At 30.7% G+C, this 12,545-nt stretch overlaps 1 long non-coding RNA gene across 1 annotated transcript; it reads right to left on the reverse strand.

Moving 5' to 3' along the window:
- Positions 1-4,628: 4,628 nt before the first annotated feature.
- Positions 4,629-7,469, reverse strand: LOC139905411 (uncharacterized). The gene is made up of 2 exons (XR_011780120.1): positions 7,288-7,469; positions 4,629-7,227 (listed from the first exon to the last, which is right to left on the reverse strand). It is a non-coding gene; the product is annotated as an uncharacterized lncRNA (long non-coding RNA).
- Between the last annotated feature and the right edge of the window lie 5,076 nt (positions 7,470-12,545).

A 12,545-nucleotide genomic window follows, 5' to 3' on the forward strand; every position in this document is an offset into this window, starting at 1 on the left:
CATGTTTTCATGTATGTCTGGGGCACCAAGCCTTTTTTTTTGTCTGAAATGTCTATGTGAGTCATAAAGTAAATTAATGAAACTCTAAGGTTCAAAACATCAATAGTATACTAAAAATAACAAAATTTTATTTTTTACAGAAGTAGAATAGCTTTGTTCGTTTTGATTCATATCGAGTTCCTTTTAATCCCTTATGTAAATATAGATGAATTAAGTCATAATTAATTATTAGAGTCTATTATATAACTTATGACCAACTCTTAATAGTACTGAGTCATTGTAATAAAATTGCATATTTGTATCACGTCAACGCAAAAGGAAGCTGGAATAATTTTTCTCAAAATTGAACATGGAATACAATTTTTAACAAATTTTAGTTCATTTCAATGAACAAATGATTCTAATTAATCTTTTTGGAAACACCACAAATTGTACTTAAAGTGGCCAAAATTCACTCCCACATTTATAGAATTAATTAATTATTCAATTACATTTCTAAGACAATCTTGGGGCCAAATTAAGTCAAATAGGTAAACCAAAGGTTTTAAGCTACAGTTAATACTCTCAGGTATATCAATTCATCCCAGAAATTTGAATTCAATGCCTATAACTTACTGTAATATAGCTCTAAAAATTGCCTGTCATTTTATAAATATAAATTATTGAACCTTTGAATATATGACTATATAATTTGTGTATTTTTCATAAAAATAAATAGTTTTTTTAACTAAGCCCCGACCTTGAAGGCGACATAGAAAAAATACAATGCAGCAAAGATTATTAGAAATACTTCTAAAATTGATTGCAGCTAGTAATGTTAAACAAAATATCTAACTCAAATATCCACTCAATGTACTTTAAATCCATACAAAAATGTTGTGTGCGTTTGATTATTTAGGGCTGTAAAAGTACTCTGAAATTATGAGCGTGATAATTTGTTTCATTGAGTATAAGATTAATAAAATAATTACTGCATAAAAGGAGACATAAATAATAATTATGTACTTTTTAGAGTGGTTAATTTACATCTACATAAATATTAATATCAGGGGCGTCTGCAGCGGAGGATGCTTTAGACCCCTCCACAATTTCAAAAATTTGCATAGTTGTATTTCTAGGATATACCCCTTCCGAAATTACTATGACCTATTGGAAAGGAACGCTAAAATCTCCTTTTTAGCGTTATAAAAAAAATCAGTTCGCTTCACTGAACGCACGTACCATAGAACGCTGTTCAATTTTGTGTTCCGTTCACAAGCCTGGATATTACTGATGTACCGGACTTCTTTTGACTTCATCACTTGTCACTACAATATGATAAAATTATGACATTTGGGATATGTCAAAACTTCAATCCAATTCATGCTACAAGCCAGGGAGCACTAGCATTATATACATTGAGAATGTACTTTTTTTTATAAAATAGGTTGATATAAACAATCATCTTTAGTATATCTACGTGCAAGGAACACTTTTTTATTTTATAAAATATTATACGTAATTATCTTATTAATTATTAAACATATCCATATTTAATTTGTGAATCTATCTCATGGATTCATGTTCGTTTCCCCAGAGGAATCCATCTCCTCATCTCTGTTTGCTTCTTTATTCATGAAGAACTCCTAAATTACGTTCAACTGGCTCTCCTCCCCATTTAATGTTGTAGATGATGATTGTAAAGAAGCTCAACCCTCGGAGTATTCCTCTTTAGTAACCATGGACTGAGTCACGAAGATATAGAAGAGCTCATATCGTTTTGTATCGTGATCTTTCAAGTCTCAAGTGAATGAATATAATATAGACTTGAAACTATTCATGAATTAATCAATGACCTTACTGTGATACTGATGGATGATGAATTAAAGGTATGTTCGATAAAGTCCCAACTGCATAATAACTTTTTTCTTCATTTAAGGATATGTGCCAGGATTATGTTCTTAATATTATTAAAAAAAAAAAAAAATACATAAAGAGAATAATATTCGTGCAACATACAAAAATTGTAGTCATTATATATATTTCTAAATACTGGGTCATTTTAAAACATAATTAAATTATTAGTATGTTTTTATTATCATATGATTTTAATATTTGTATTTCGTTTATAACTATAAGTATAAGAAACTCAATAAATATTCACTGTTAATTTGATTTTAGCTTTTTTATTTTTTGCCATATTTTTTTAAAAAGATTATTTTCTTTGAAGAATGCGCTTTGCTGTTAATTTCTGATATACAATTTTTCACAAACAAGTTAAACATTTTGTAAGATATAATGTCCGAGAAATTGTTAAAATTCTGACCGTTTTCACATTTTGATTCTATGTACTATCAAAGTTAGATTGTTCTTTGATAATTCTATACATTGATTGAAATAGATTCACAAATAAAAAGTCGGTAAGTTCAATAATTAATTAGATTATTACCTATAATCTTTTATCAAATCAAATAATTTTCCTGGTACGTAGATATACTAAAGGTGACTGTTTATGTACAAAAGCAATCCTTTTTTGAAACAACGTTTTCTCTTCCTGTTTTAATCTATTTGAGCATGGAAAAGCTCGTTTCTGTAGAGGCAATGGTAACAGGCAGATATAGACTCTCCTGAGAGCCAGCCAAAGATTTAGGTAAAAATAAGGACTTGCTTACTGTCAAATGGGAATCAAAAATATATCTCTCTTATTTACTTATTTAATGAATTAAAAATCACATTAGCAATTTTCATATCTCTTTCATTTTCAACAGTTTATGCGTATTGCATCATACTAAAAAAATCTTGCAAGAGTACGCGAAACAAAGTTGATATGTTTTGTTTACAAAATTTACTTTTATAAACAAGTTGTTGATGTCGCATCTCATCATGGGACTTTATTATTACGCACACAACTTGAAGATAATGACCAAAAAATAAAGAAGATCTACATTTATTAGACAAGAGGCGTAAAACATCATTAATTTTTTTGATAAATATGTCATATGACCCGAGCAACTTACACACATTTTTTTATCTCCGTCACACCTCCAGTAATTCCAGTTTTCATTAAACAAAAAAACTCACATTTAAGTATAAACATGTATGCATCTTTTTAATAAACCGTGGAAATCGTGTTACAAACACAGATACAATAAAGTTATCATACTTACTTTAATAAGTTTTTCTAAAAAAATTATATGAAGAGACGTATTCTACCGCTACTTACTCTGCAAATTTAATAATTATTTTTCTTAGCTAACAATTCTTCATTAACCCAGCTACAGCTCTATGTAAATTGTTTAGTTTCAATCACTCTAATACATTTAAAATCGACTTTTGAAAGTTCGAATTTAAAAAAAAGAAGTTAATTTTTGTCACCTTTTGGACATCTTCGGTAAATAAAGGGTAAGATCATTTCTTAATTCGAACAAAGATAAGGATGGTACCTGCAAGATTAGTGAAGAGACGACTGGAAAAGCTCAGTTATATTTCACAAGAAATATGTCTTCAAATCATTCATGTCAACCCCTACACAACTTGACCACAAAAATGTGTTAGACATAGTCAAGCAAAGTTGCAACCTCCTCTCTATATACGAGCAAATCAAACAGTGAAAACATTCTCAGATTCTTTTGCAAGACCTCATAAAAACCTCATTTCATCTTCACTACTATTGTCAAAAAATGATTCCTAGTATAAAAATGGTTGACAATCTCATCTCAGAAAAGTATGGAAAGAAACTCTCGTCCACAGACTGTTTGTCTCTCCCTCGATTGGAGTGAAACCCGAATATAAAGTGGAGGCAACACTTGCTAAAATTATTTGGCTAATCTACAACTGCAGATTTAAAGAAATCACGATTCTAGTTGAATTGGAGGAGTTGATAGTGCGTTTCATGAACTCTATCGACAAATGAATTTTATTTTTATAGCATTTTACTTATATCTTTTAACAAGATAGAAAAATAAAAAATTACGTGTAGGATCTGGGAAACTATAGGCTTTTGTTTATAAACTGGCAAAATTTTATAAAATTATAGCAAACATTATTGGAGTTGCAAAGTTTTGTTTCTTAATTACAAATTTAGATAGTTGATGATAATAAATAATACATTTATCTACGAATACACTTTTTTGTAAGCACAAAACTCTGTTTAAAAAGTCGATTATGATTGTATTAGAGCAGGGATTCTCAAACTTCTTTCAGTGATGTACCCCTTTTAAAATATTTTATATTTCCATGATTTCATATGTACCTCCTAATCAGTGAAAAATATTTTTAGCTTTAGTAATGTATCAGTTGTAAAATATGTTTTCAAAATCTTTTACCCCCTGAAGTATCTCAAGGGGTACACATACGCCCATTTGAGTACCACTGTATTAAGCGGATTTTTCTTTTCTTTCCAAAAAGTTGATTTTCTCCAAGTTCTGGATATCCACAGTCATTAACAGGCTGGATCTAGTAAACTTTAGTGTTTTGTATATTCACTGCCAATGTTTCATTAAATTCCATCAATCACTAAATATTTTTTAGATGGAAAATTTTGTTTCCTGAATCAGTTTTGACAATTAGTGATCATCAAAAACTAAAAAATACAATAGAAGTTTAGTACGTGTGAGGACAAGGAAATAAACCAATAGTGGTGAATCTAATAAGTTTGATAATGTATTTATTTATGTTTCTTAATTTATTTACATATGACCTTTTATAGTAATTCTTTATATTTATACAGTTCTTTAAAATCCTCCCGTCTTAATAATAAAAGGGTTTAATTGATAAAAAAAACGAAGGGAGGAAGACAATATTTGGTGATGGAGCATGTTCGCTACAGAAGCACTTGTTTATTATGATACATGCATAAAAAGTGATTATCTGAAAACTGAGGCTGCAAGATGATTTGTGTTACTACAATTGTAATCATGGTAGTCTTCTGAACATAGCGCACAAATAACATGCTGGTTTGATCTATTTCATCGTTCAAAGTTTAATTCCTTTTAAACGGTTATGCATAAATTAAATGGGCTTTTATATTCCATGGTCCCAATAATACGACTCCTAAGTAGTGCCCAAAAAGTGTGTCAATTTGATCCATTTCATTTGTGCAAATTTATAGTACTATCCACAAATATTGCATTTAAATTAACTGTAATATTCCATGACTCTGGTAAATGAATTGAGGCTGATTCGTTTTTGTAAATATTGTAAAATCAATAGATGAAAATGTACAGTATCTTTGTTTCCTTGAGAAGAAATGATGTTACTACTACACTTCAGTAGATCAAATTAGCAATTACTTTTGTAGACCCTTTTTTTACATTTCCTCATTATTTTTATCACTACTATCGTCATCTTTGCTGTTGTTATCTTTGTCGACATGTGATATATATATATATAATTTCATTAAGATCATATTCTAAACAATGTCATCCATTTACCAGTTTTAAAATTGAGATGAAATGTAATTTTGAGTTATGTGGCATTAGTATATAATTTAGTTGGACAAAACCACACCTTTTGCACATCCTTCATGTTTCTACTGCTAGGACGAGGAGAACTGGACTATAATCAAAATAGTTGCATAAGATTTCAATATTGATCCTGGATATATTATAAATAATATGAGGTTCTGAATGCTTTAATTAATATCCCATTTAATGAAAAATAAAATAAACAAATCATATACAGTACCATGATTTTTGGATTTTGATAAATATAATAATACACAGTCTCCTTTCTGTCTTGGCTGTTTTTATATTATTTGGAATAATCCTATTATTAAAATGAGAGGTTGAATAATCTTCTATGTGTTGAGAAGAGAAGTAGCCCTGTCCTGCCCAAGGGATTTTTGCCATATATACATGAAGGAAACGGACAGAAAATATTTTTCCCTGAATAAGAGACGAAACAAAAGACGACTTTGAAAGGAACAGACTTCAAGAATTTCAACGAAGGAGAAGTTGATTAGAAATGATAACTCTTTTTTTCATCACTGATTAATTAATTAGGGAATTATTTATTTTAGTAGACCACTCCAGTTCCAAAAAAACTATTTATGTGTAATATCAGAATGGAATATGCTTTGTGGAACAAAATATCGAGAAAAGAGAAGCACATTATCTTTACGAGTCTAAAATCTTCTTGCACTTGTTTTCCAATGACAAAAGAGACTCAGTAGTAATACAGAAATCAGGCGTGAGATTGAAGTGTCCAGCTTATATAATTATCAGTATAGACCATATATCACAAAGTCCAGTTTAAAAATGAAATTGATATAAATGTGATTGAGATGAGTGATTTCTCCGTTATATAAATCAAAAGCACTTAAGGATTCTTATTAATGAAATAGTTTTCTTAGAGTAGGAGACGAAGCAGAGTTGACTTTCAAGAATTTGAAAGGAGATGTGGATTGAGGAAGATAACTCTCTCTCTCTCTTGGATCCTAACTAGGTATTTCTGTCGTTTTATGGAACTCCTTAGTTCTTATATGTAGAAGTATACGATCATTTCGTAGAAGATCTTGAGGAATTTATGTATACAGACAATGATTCACAAGATCAGAAGTCACTATCATTGACCATGACATTAAGATGCACTTGCACAATTAACGATCCTTCCATTACATCAGATGAAATCCAAGGAGTGAAGCAATTGTTTAGTCAAGAGATCTCCCCTTAAGAGTCGAGATCAGAAGGCATGTGAATTGGATATTCCTATAAACGGAAAGGATAGATGGATGTTGATCCATATATCCAATTGCTACATATGAGAGATCCATCCAAATGACCATGAATGAAATGTTTTTCCATGCAGTTCCAACTCATCACTTCCCAAAACCTCTCTCCTTCTGCTGACAGCTGCGTTATGGAATTCAAAGTCGAACGTACTAGGGTATATAGGTTTTGTGAGTCAAAAATAAGTTGCAAGCTATATAGTACAATAATACTATACTATAATTCTATAATATATCGAAATATGAATTAATTTCAATCTTCACCCTTAATAAATTTTTGAATTGGTAAGTGTTCAAATTTCATTGTACCACCCGGTATATTCACTGAAAATTAAGGAAAACAAATATTGATTATTGTAGCATAAATACCCCGACAACAGCTGACGTCATCTCGAATCAATAACAACCTTCTCAATAAAAATAACGTCTCTATTCTTTTATTCTTTCTGATCTATGTAGGTTAAGGAAACCAAGGTGAAAAAAAGACATTTTCTTAAATCACTGAGAGGGCTTAATGTAACCTGAAAAAAGAAAATGTAATAAAAAAAAGAAAAAAAATTATGTACAGAACAGAATCTAACCCGAACCCAAAAATTCTATATGAAGAATGTTTGGAAGGAGATCAGCATAGCTGTCATGACGTTTCATTGGATTAACTGCGAATAGCTATAAGGTGAGAGAAATAAAGACAAATCCAGTCAGCCATGATATAGGTTCCTATTACTCCGATCCCAATCCCGAATTTAAATAAGAGTCCAACAAATCCTTAGTTACACTTCGTCTTTAACGCAGTAGTAATTACAATATGCAATTTGTTATCTCTTCAAGAATAATGATTGATATATAGTGTTGGATAGGTCCTTGTTTAAGACTGAAGTCGACAGTCCTACCAGTTATAGAACTAATAAAGTTCGGTCGTTGATAACGTCACGCAACTTTTTTTCCTTATATCAGTTCTAGTACTAATAGTCCTATCGACCCATCCCAAGGACTAATGGGACGCTATAAGGATGAACTGGACCGAATTAATAAGGACAGACAATACACGCTTTGGAAACAAAAAATCATCTTCAGATTTGCAATTACAAAGTCTGCATTTACATATTTTTTTAACCTATACCCGCTGATGCGCTGTCCTTGCTCGTGGATGTATGAATGAGCAATTTCTGAAATAAAATAAAACGAGAGTATTCCATACTTGATGAAGTGAGATATGAACTTTTAACAGGAGAACTAATGGAAGTCGCTAGAAAATAAATAAATAATACAATTGATTAAAATGTCGAAAGGAAAGGATTTTTAATTCTGTGTTGTTTTCGGATACACGTATTTTTTAAAAAGTGATACTTTACATGATTATATTAGGTGTATTGAATTGGTGGTTTTTTTTTCTTCAAATATGTAATAGTAAAAAATTAAGACTCCCTTTTTTTTGAGGGAGTCTTCTTCTTAAATAGCAAATAAAATAATACATTGTGAGAATAAGTATTTTGATATATACGTTCTGTATGTTTAAAATGATGAAATCACAGATTAAGAGATTTTTTTTCTTATAGTAAAATAAATAATAAAACAAACAATTGAATATTTTATATATATTCAGATATATAATAATAAAAAATGAATTAATACTGAGTTGGGGCCCATATATTGAGCTCTCTAAAGAATTTTGAATTTTCACTCTGAAGGGACAATTTGGAGGAGATCCTCATGGGTGATGATGAAGAAAAGGTGTTAGAGGGCTGATGAGAAAAGAACCAATTGTCAGATCGTGAGAGTCGAGACCAACTTTGAGACTTTCCGTCAATGGTGTTGATGTTGCCGCATTTGGACCCACTTTTGTCGTTATCGCTCGAAGAATTCATAGTGATGATTATTATGAGGATATTAAATGAATGTTTTTATGTTTGAAGGATCCAAAATATATCGATGTTAAAAATTGGAATTAACACTCCTCGGCCAAAAAATAAAAGTCAATTGAAGTAAATGGGTTTCACCTAGTCACCATGTTGAATTTTATCCCAAAAATAGCATGCAGAACACGCGAATAGAGAGGGAAAAAAATAGTTCTAAATGAAAGAAGGAAGGAGGTAGGCCCTACCCCAATCACTTGTGATATCGTACTGAAGGAAAGAAGTTTCTGGCTGCACTCGAAAGATTTGAATTCCTTTTCTTTTGTATCTTTCTTTATATTAAATTTATTCCTCCTCCGCCTCTCTCTCTTTTTTCCTCTCTCCCCTCTCCTTCAGTCACTGCACGCCAAATAATCCGCCTTACCTTACAATGTACTGACTGATGGTGAGTTGTAGTATTTATTATTATTGTCTATTGACAGCTTTTTTGTACAACTCTCATTGTGATGGTGGGACGTTAGTATTATATGTTTTTCTTCCTTATTTCTATGCAAATTTATTTATACAAAATATGATATTAAGATATCTGAATTCCGTTCTCTTTATACCATAGGTTAACATTTGTTTTGTTAATCGTCGTTTCTAGCAATTGCTTTTAAAATAAACAACTATGACCCAACTAAAAATCAATATGAAGTACTAGATCAATCAATTGGTTTGTACTTTGTATCAAGTAGCTCTTTAGGCTATTTATAATTTGTAAAAATCTGAAAATCTTAGATCTTTCTGAGCTATTAAATTCCGTCTACACAAAATAATCGATCTTGATCCGTCCTAAAATGTAGAAATGACAAATAAATGAACTTTTTTATCTCCCTGTCTTCGGGTTCTGTGGTGTTCTGAAAGGTGTCATAACAACAGAGCATAAGTCCGGTCAAGAAATCCTGCACTCTCTCCCACTCAGATACTAATATTGTGAGCGCTCTCTCGCTCCTGCTAGTTTTTTAAAGCAATGAGCGCGCTCCTGCTCAATTAAAAATGAGCGGTGCTCATTTTTAGCTCGTATAGGAGTATTTAAATTTGGCAACTCTTTATGATTGCAATTAATTTCCCTAAATATATATATATATTATTTATTCCACAAAATGAAGAGAAATTAATAAAACTTAAAGATCTACAATGATCAATTCAATATTTGACTCATTGACAAAAGTTATTTATTGTCAAAGTTTTCATCTTTTAAACTCTGGTATCTATCCTTAAATAATTGACCCCCTGTAGAAAATACTTTCTCAACGGTAGCTGGGGACAGCAATGGATGAATCAGATGGTAACATTCACGCTTGATTAGATCTAACGACAAGTCTGCCAAATATTAAAATACCTTTGAATAACAATTATTCAATTGATACAATTCATATTACCACATGGAAATAAGATAATTTTAAGTGCTAATGGAGAGAGGTTCCCAAACAGAGTGTCTTGAGGTCAGTTCAAGTGTGCCGTACGATTTGTGAGTACCATACATTATTTGGAATAGCTTATTATAATCCAAATAATTGGTTTAATTAAAATATGTGTGATGCCTGAGTCTTCTTAGACTACATGCCACCAGCTACATGAGATGCAAACTCATTAACCGAAGACAGCAAGAGCCACAAATAGAGCATAGAAAAAATATTTTAGTTTTTCTTGAGACATTTAACTGTCTTTCCAATCTTTAAAATGGTTCGATAACTCTGCAATTTTTTGATATTATCTCATAGCATGCAGAAAACGGAAAAAGTAATACTAATTTATTTAAATGAGCCAAAATTGAAGCATATTTTTTTTGTTCTTCTAAAATAGTGAGCGTACTCCTGCTCTCGCTCGTTATTCAAAACAATGAGTGCGCTCTCGCTCGTTATTCAAAACAATGAGTGCGCTCCCACTCTCGCTCAAGAATTTTGAGTGGTGCTCACTAACGCCTTGCATAACAGTATTCAATTTAGTAATTAGCAAATAGTTCAACTAGAAGGGCCACTTGGTGGAGTGCAAAACCTCCGCCTAAAATCAATTCTCCAAAGTTATTGTCGATTAGGCATTTTTTAAGTTTTGTGTTACCTTTACCTCTCAAAATTTAATAGTCTCTTACTGTGACCATATATAATCTTCGTACCAAGTTTGGTCAAAATTGATCGTTAACTTTTGTGCGTAATCCTGGTATCTAACAAACAAACAGAGGCAAAAACATAATCTCTGTGCAACTTCCTTGGCAGATGTATCACCCAACCCTTTCACATTACCCCAGAGACAAAGGTTAAAAAAATATAAAATTTGAATATCACGCTCTTTTTATATATTCTACATGAACATATTTGTTATTTAAAAAAGCTGTCCTCATCATATATGAAAATGATACTATAATGGAAAAGAGCCCGTCTTTTTGTAGTTGCTACAATTGTAAATGTACCCTCTGTTTTTCATGAGCACACTCACTTTTAGTTACTCAATATTTAGATATTCTCTCTATATGAACGAAATAATAATAAAACCAGCTTGATAAATTATATAAAAACATGGTTCAGGTTGATTTTTTTTTAAAGCACACGTTAAAAATGATTAGGATATACAACTCTAAGCATATGCTCTTCCCTTTTCTTTTCTTTTTAAAATGAGTCGCTCAGCTAAATCTACACACACTCGCTTTAAAAAAAAAAGATTCCTCCTCAGGCAAATAAACAAACTTTACGTTATTAATATAGATATGATTCTTAAATGATGTCGCGCCAACTCCAACAATCATTGACTCGACTTTAGACGATGTTTTTTTTTACTCGACTCAAATAGTGAGTTGATTTGATATTTTATTGAGTCAGCTTGATTTTTATCACGAAACCTCGTTTTTTATTTTTATTTTTTTGGATTGATCTGCTGTCCTTAGTGATTTTCTAGTCAATTGCAATTCCTAATTATTAGTGAGATTATTCTAATAACTGAGCGTACAATATGGACATACAGGTGTTCCCCACTTATTGCGGTTTTAAGGAACAAGGAAAATCTCATTATATGAAATCTGCGTGGTACGGGGACTTTTTTTTAGTACAAGAACTCATAAAATTTGTAGTAGTTATTTTTTCAAAGTCTACTTTTTACTATTTTTCCTTTGTTTGTTTATTATGGTTAAGAGAACAAAAAAATTTTATTAATCATAAATGATTTAAAATAATCTATGCCAGACGAGATACTTGTACAATAGTTGTGAAATTTAATAGTGATTGGGCATTTATTTGATTTTTAATCCGGTCATTTCAATACTGTAAAATGTACATAATCGGAACTTAACCAATATTTATCCAGTAACTATTTAATTGCAAGTTAGCGTAATAAAAAGTTAAGCAAAAGTTCTAGTTAGCATATCCAATACTTAAAGGACACTCTCCCTTATGCAAAGTTATACACTAGTATTATATGAATATACCAGCTCGAACACGCTAAATTAAAGATATCCAATGAAAAATTAAAAAGATTTTATTTATATTTTGTATTCTTATATTAAAATTATAAGCTTAAATACTTTAAACAATAAAAACAATATAGGTAAATTTCTATTGTAAAACCTCTTTGTATACTTTTGGGTCCACTTGATATAAATATAATCAAATCTGCACCCCCTTTCTGACACTCTTGAAAATGCAACATATAATTGACCATATCAAAATACTAATTTTGATAAATATCTTTCAAATGTTTGACCTTGTGATTTATTTATTGTCTTTGCTATTGCTAACTTAATTGGGAACTTAAAAGTGAAAATAGAATCTCATCGCCACCAGAAGTAAGGGTGATTCTTGGAATAAATACAATTATAATATAAGATGTTCTTTCTTCAACCATAATAAAGATACATACTAAGACTAACTCGCTAATCCTCTTCACCCTCTTATTTTCTGTTAGTACAATAATTTGTTTTTTATACTAATTTTTTGGTTCATTTTCGAATCGTC

The sequence above is a fragment of the Lepeophtheirus salmonis genome, chromosome 1 (assembly GCF_016086655.4).
Source record: "Lepeophtheirus salmonis chromosome 1, UVic_Lsal_1.4, whole genome shotgun sequence".
Lineage (NCBI taxonomy): Eukaryota > Metazoa > Arthropoda > Copepoda > Siphonostomatoida > Caligidae > Lepeophtheirus > Lepeophtheirus salmonis.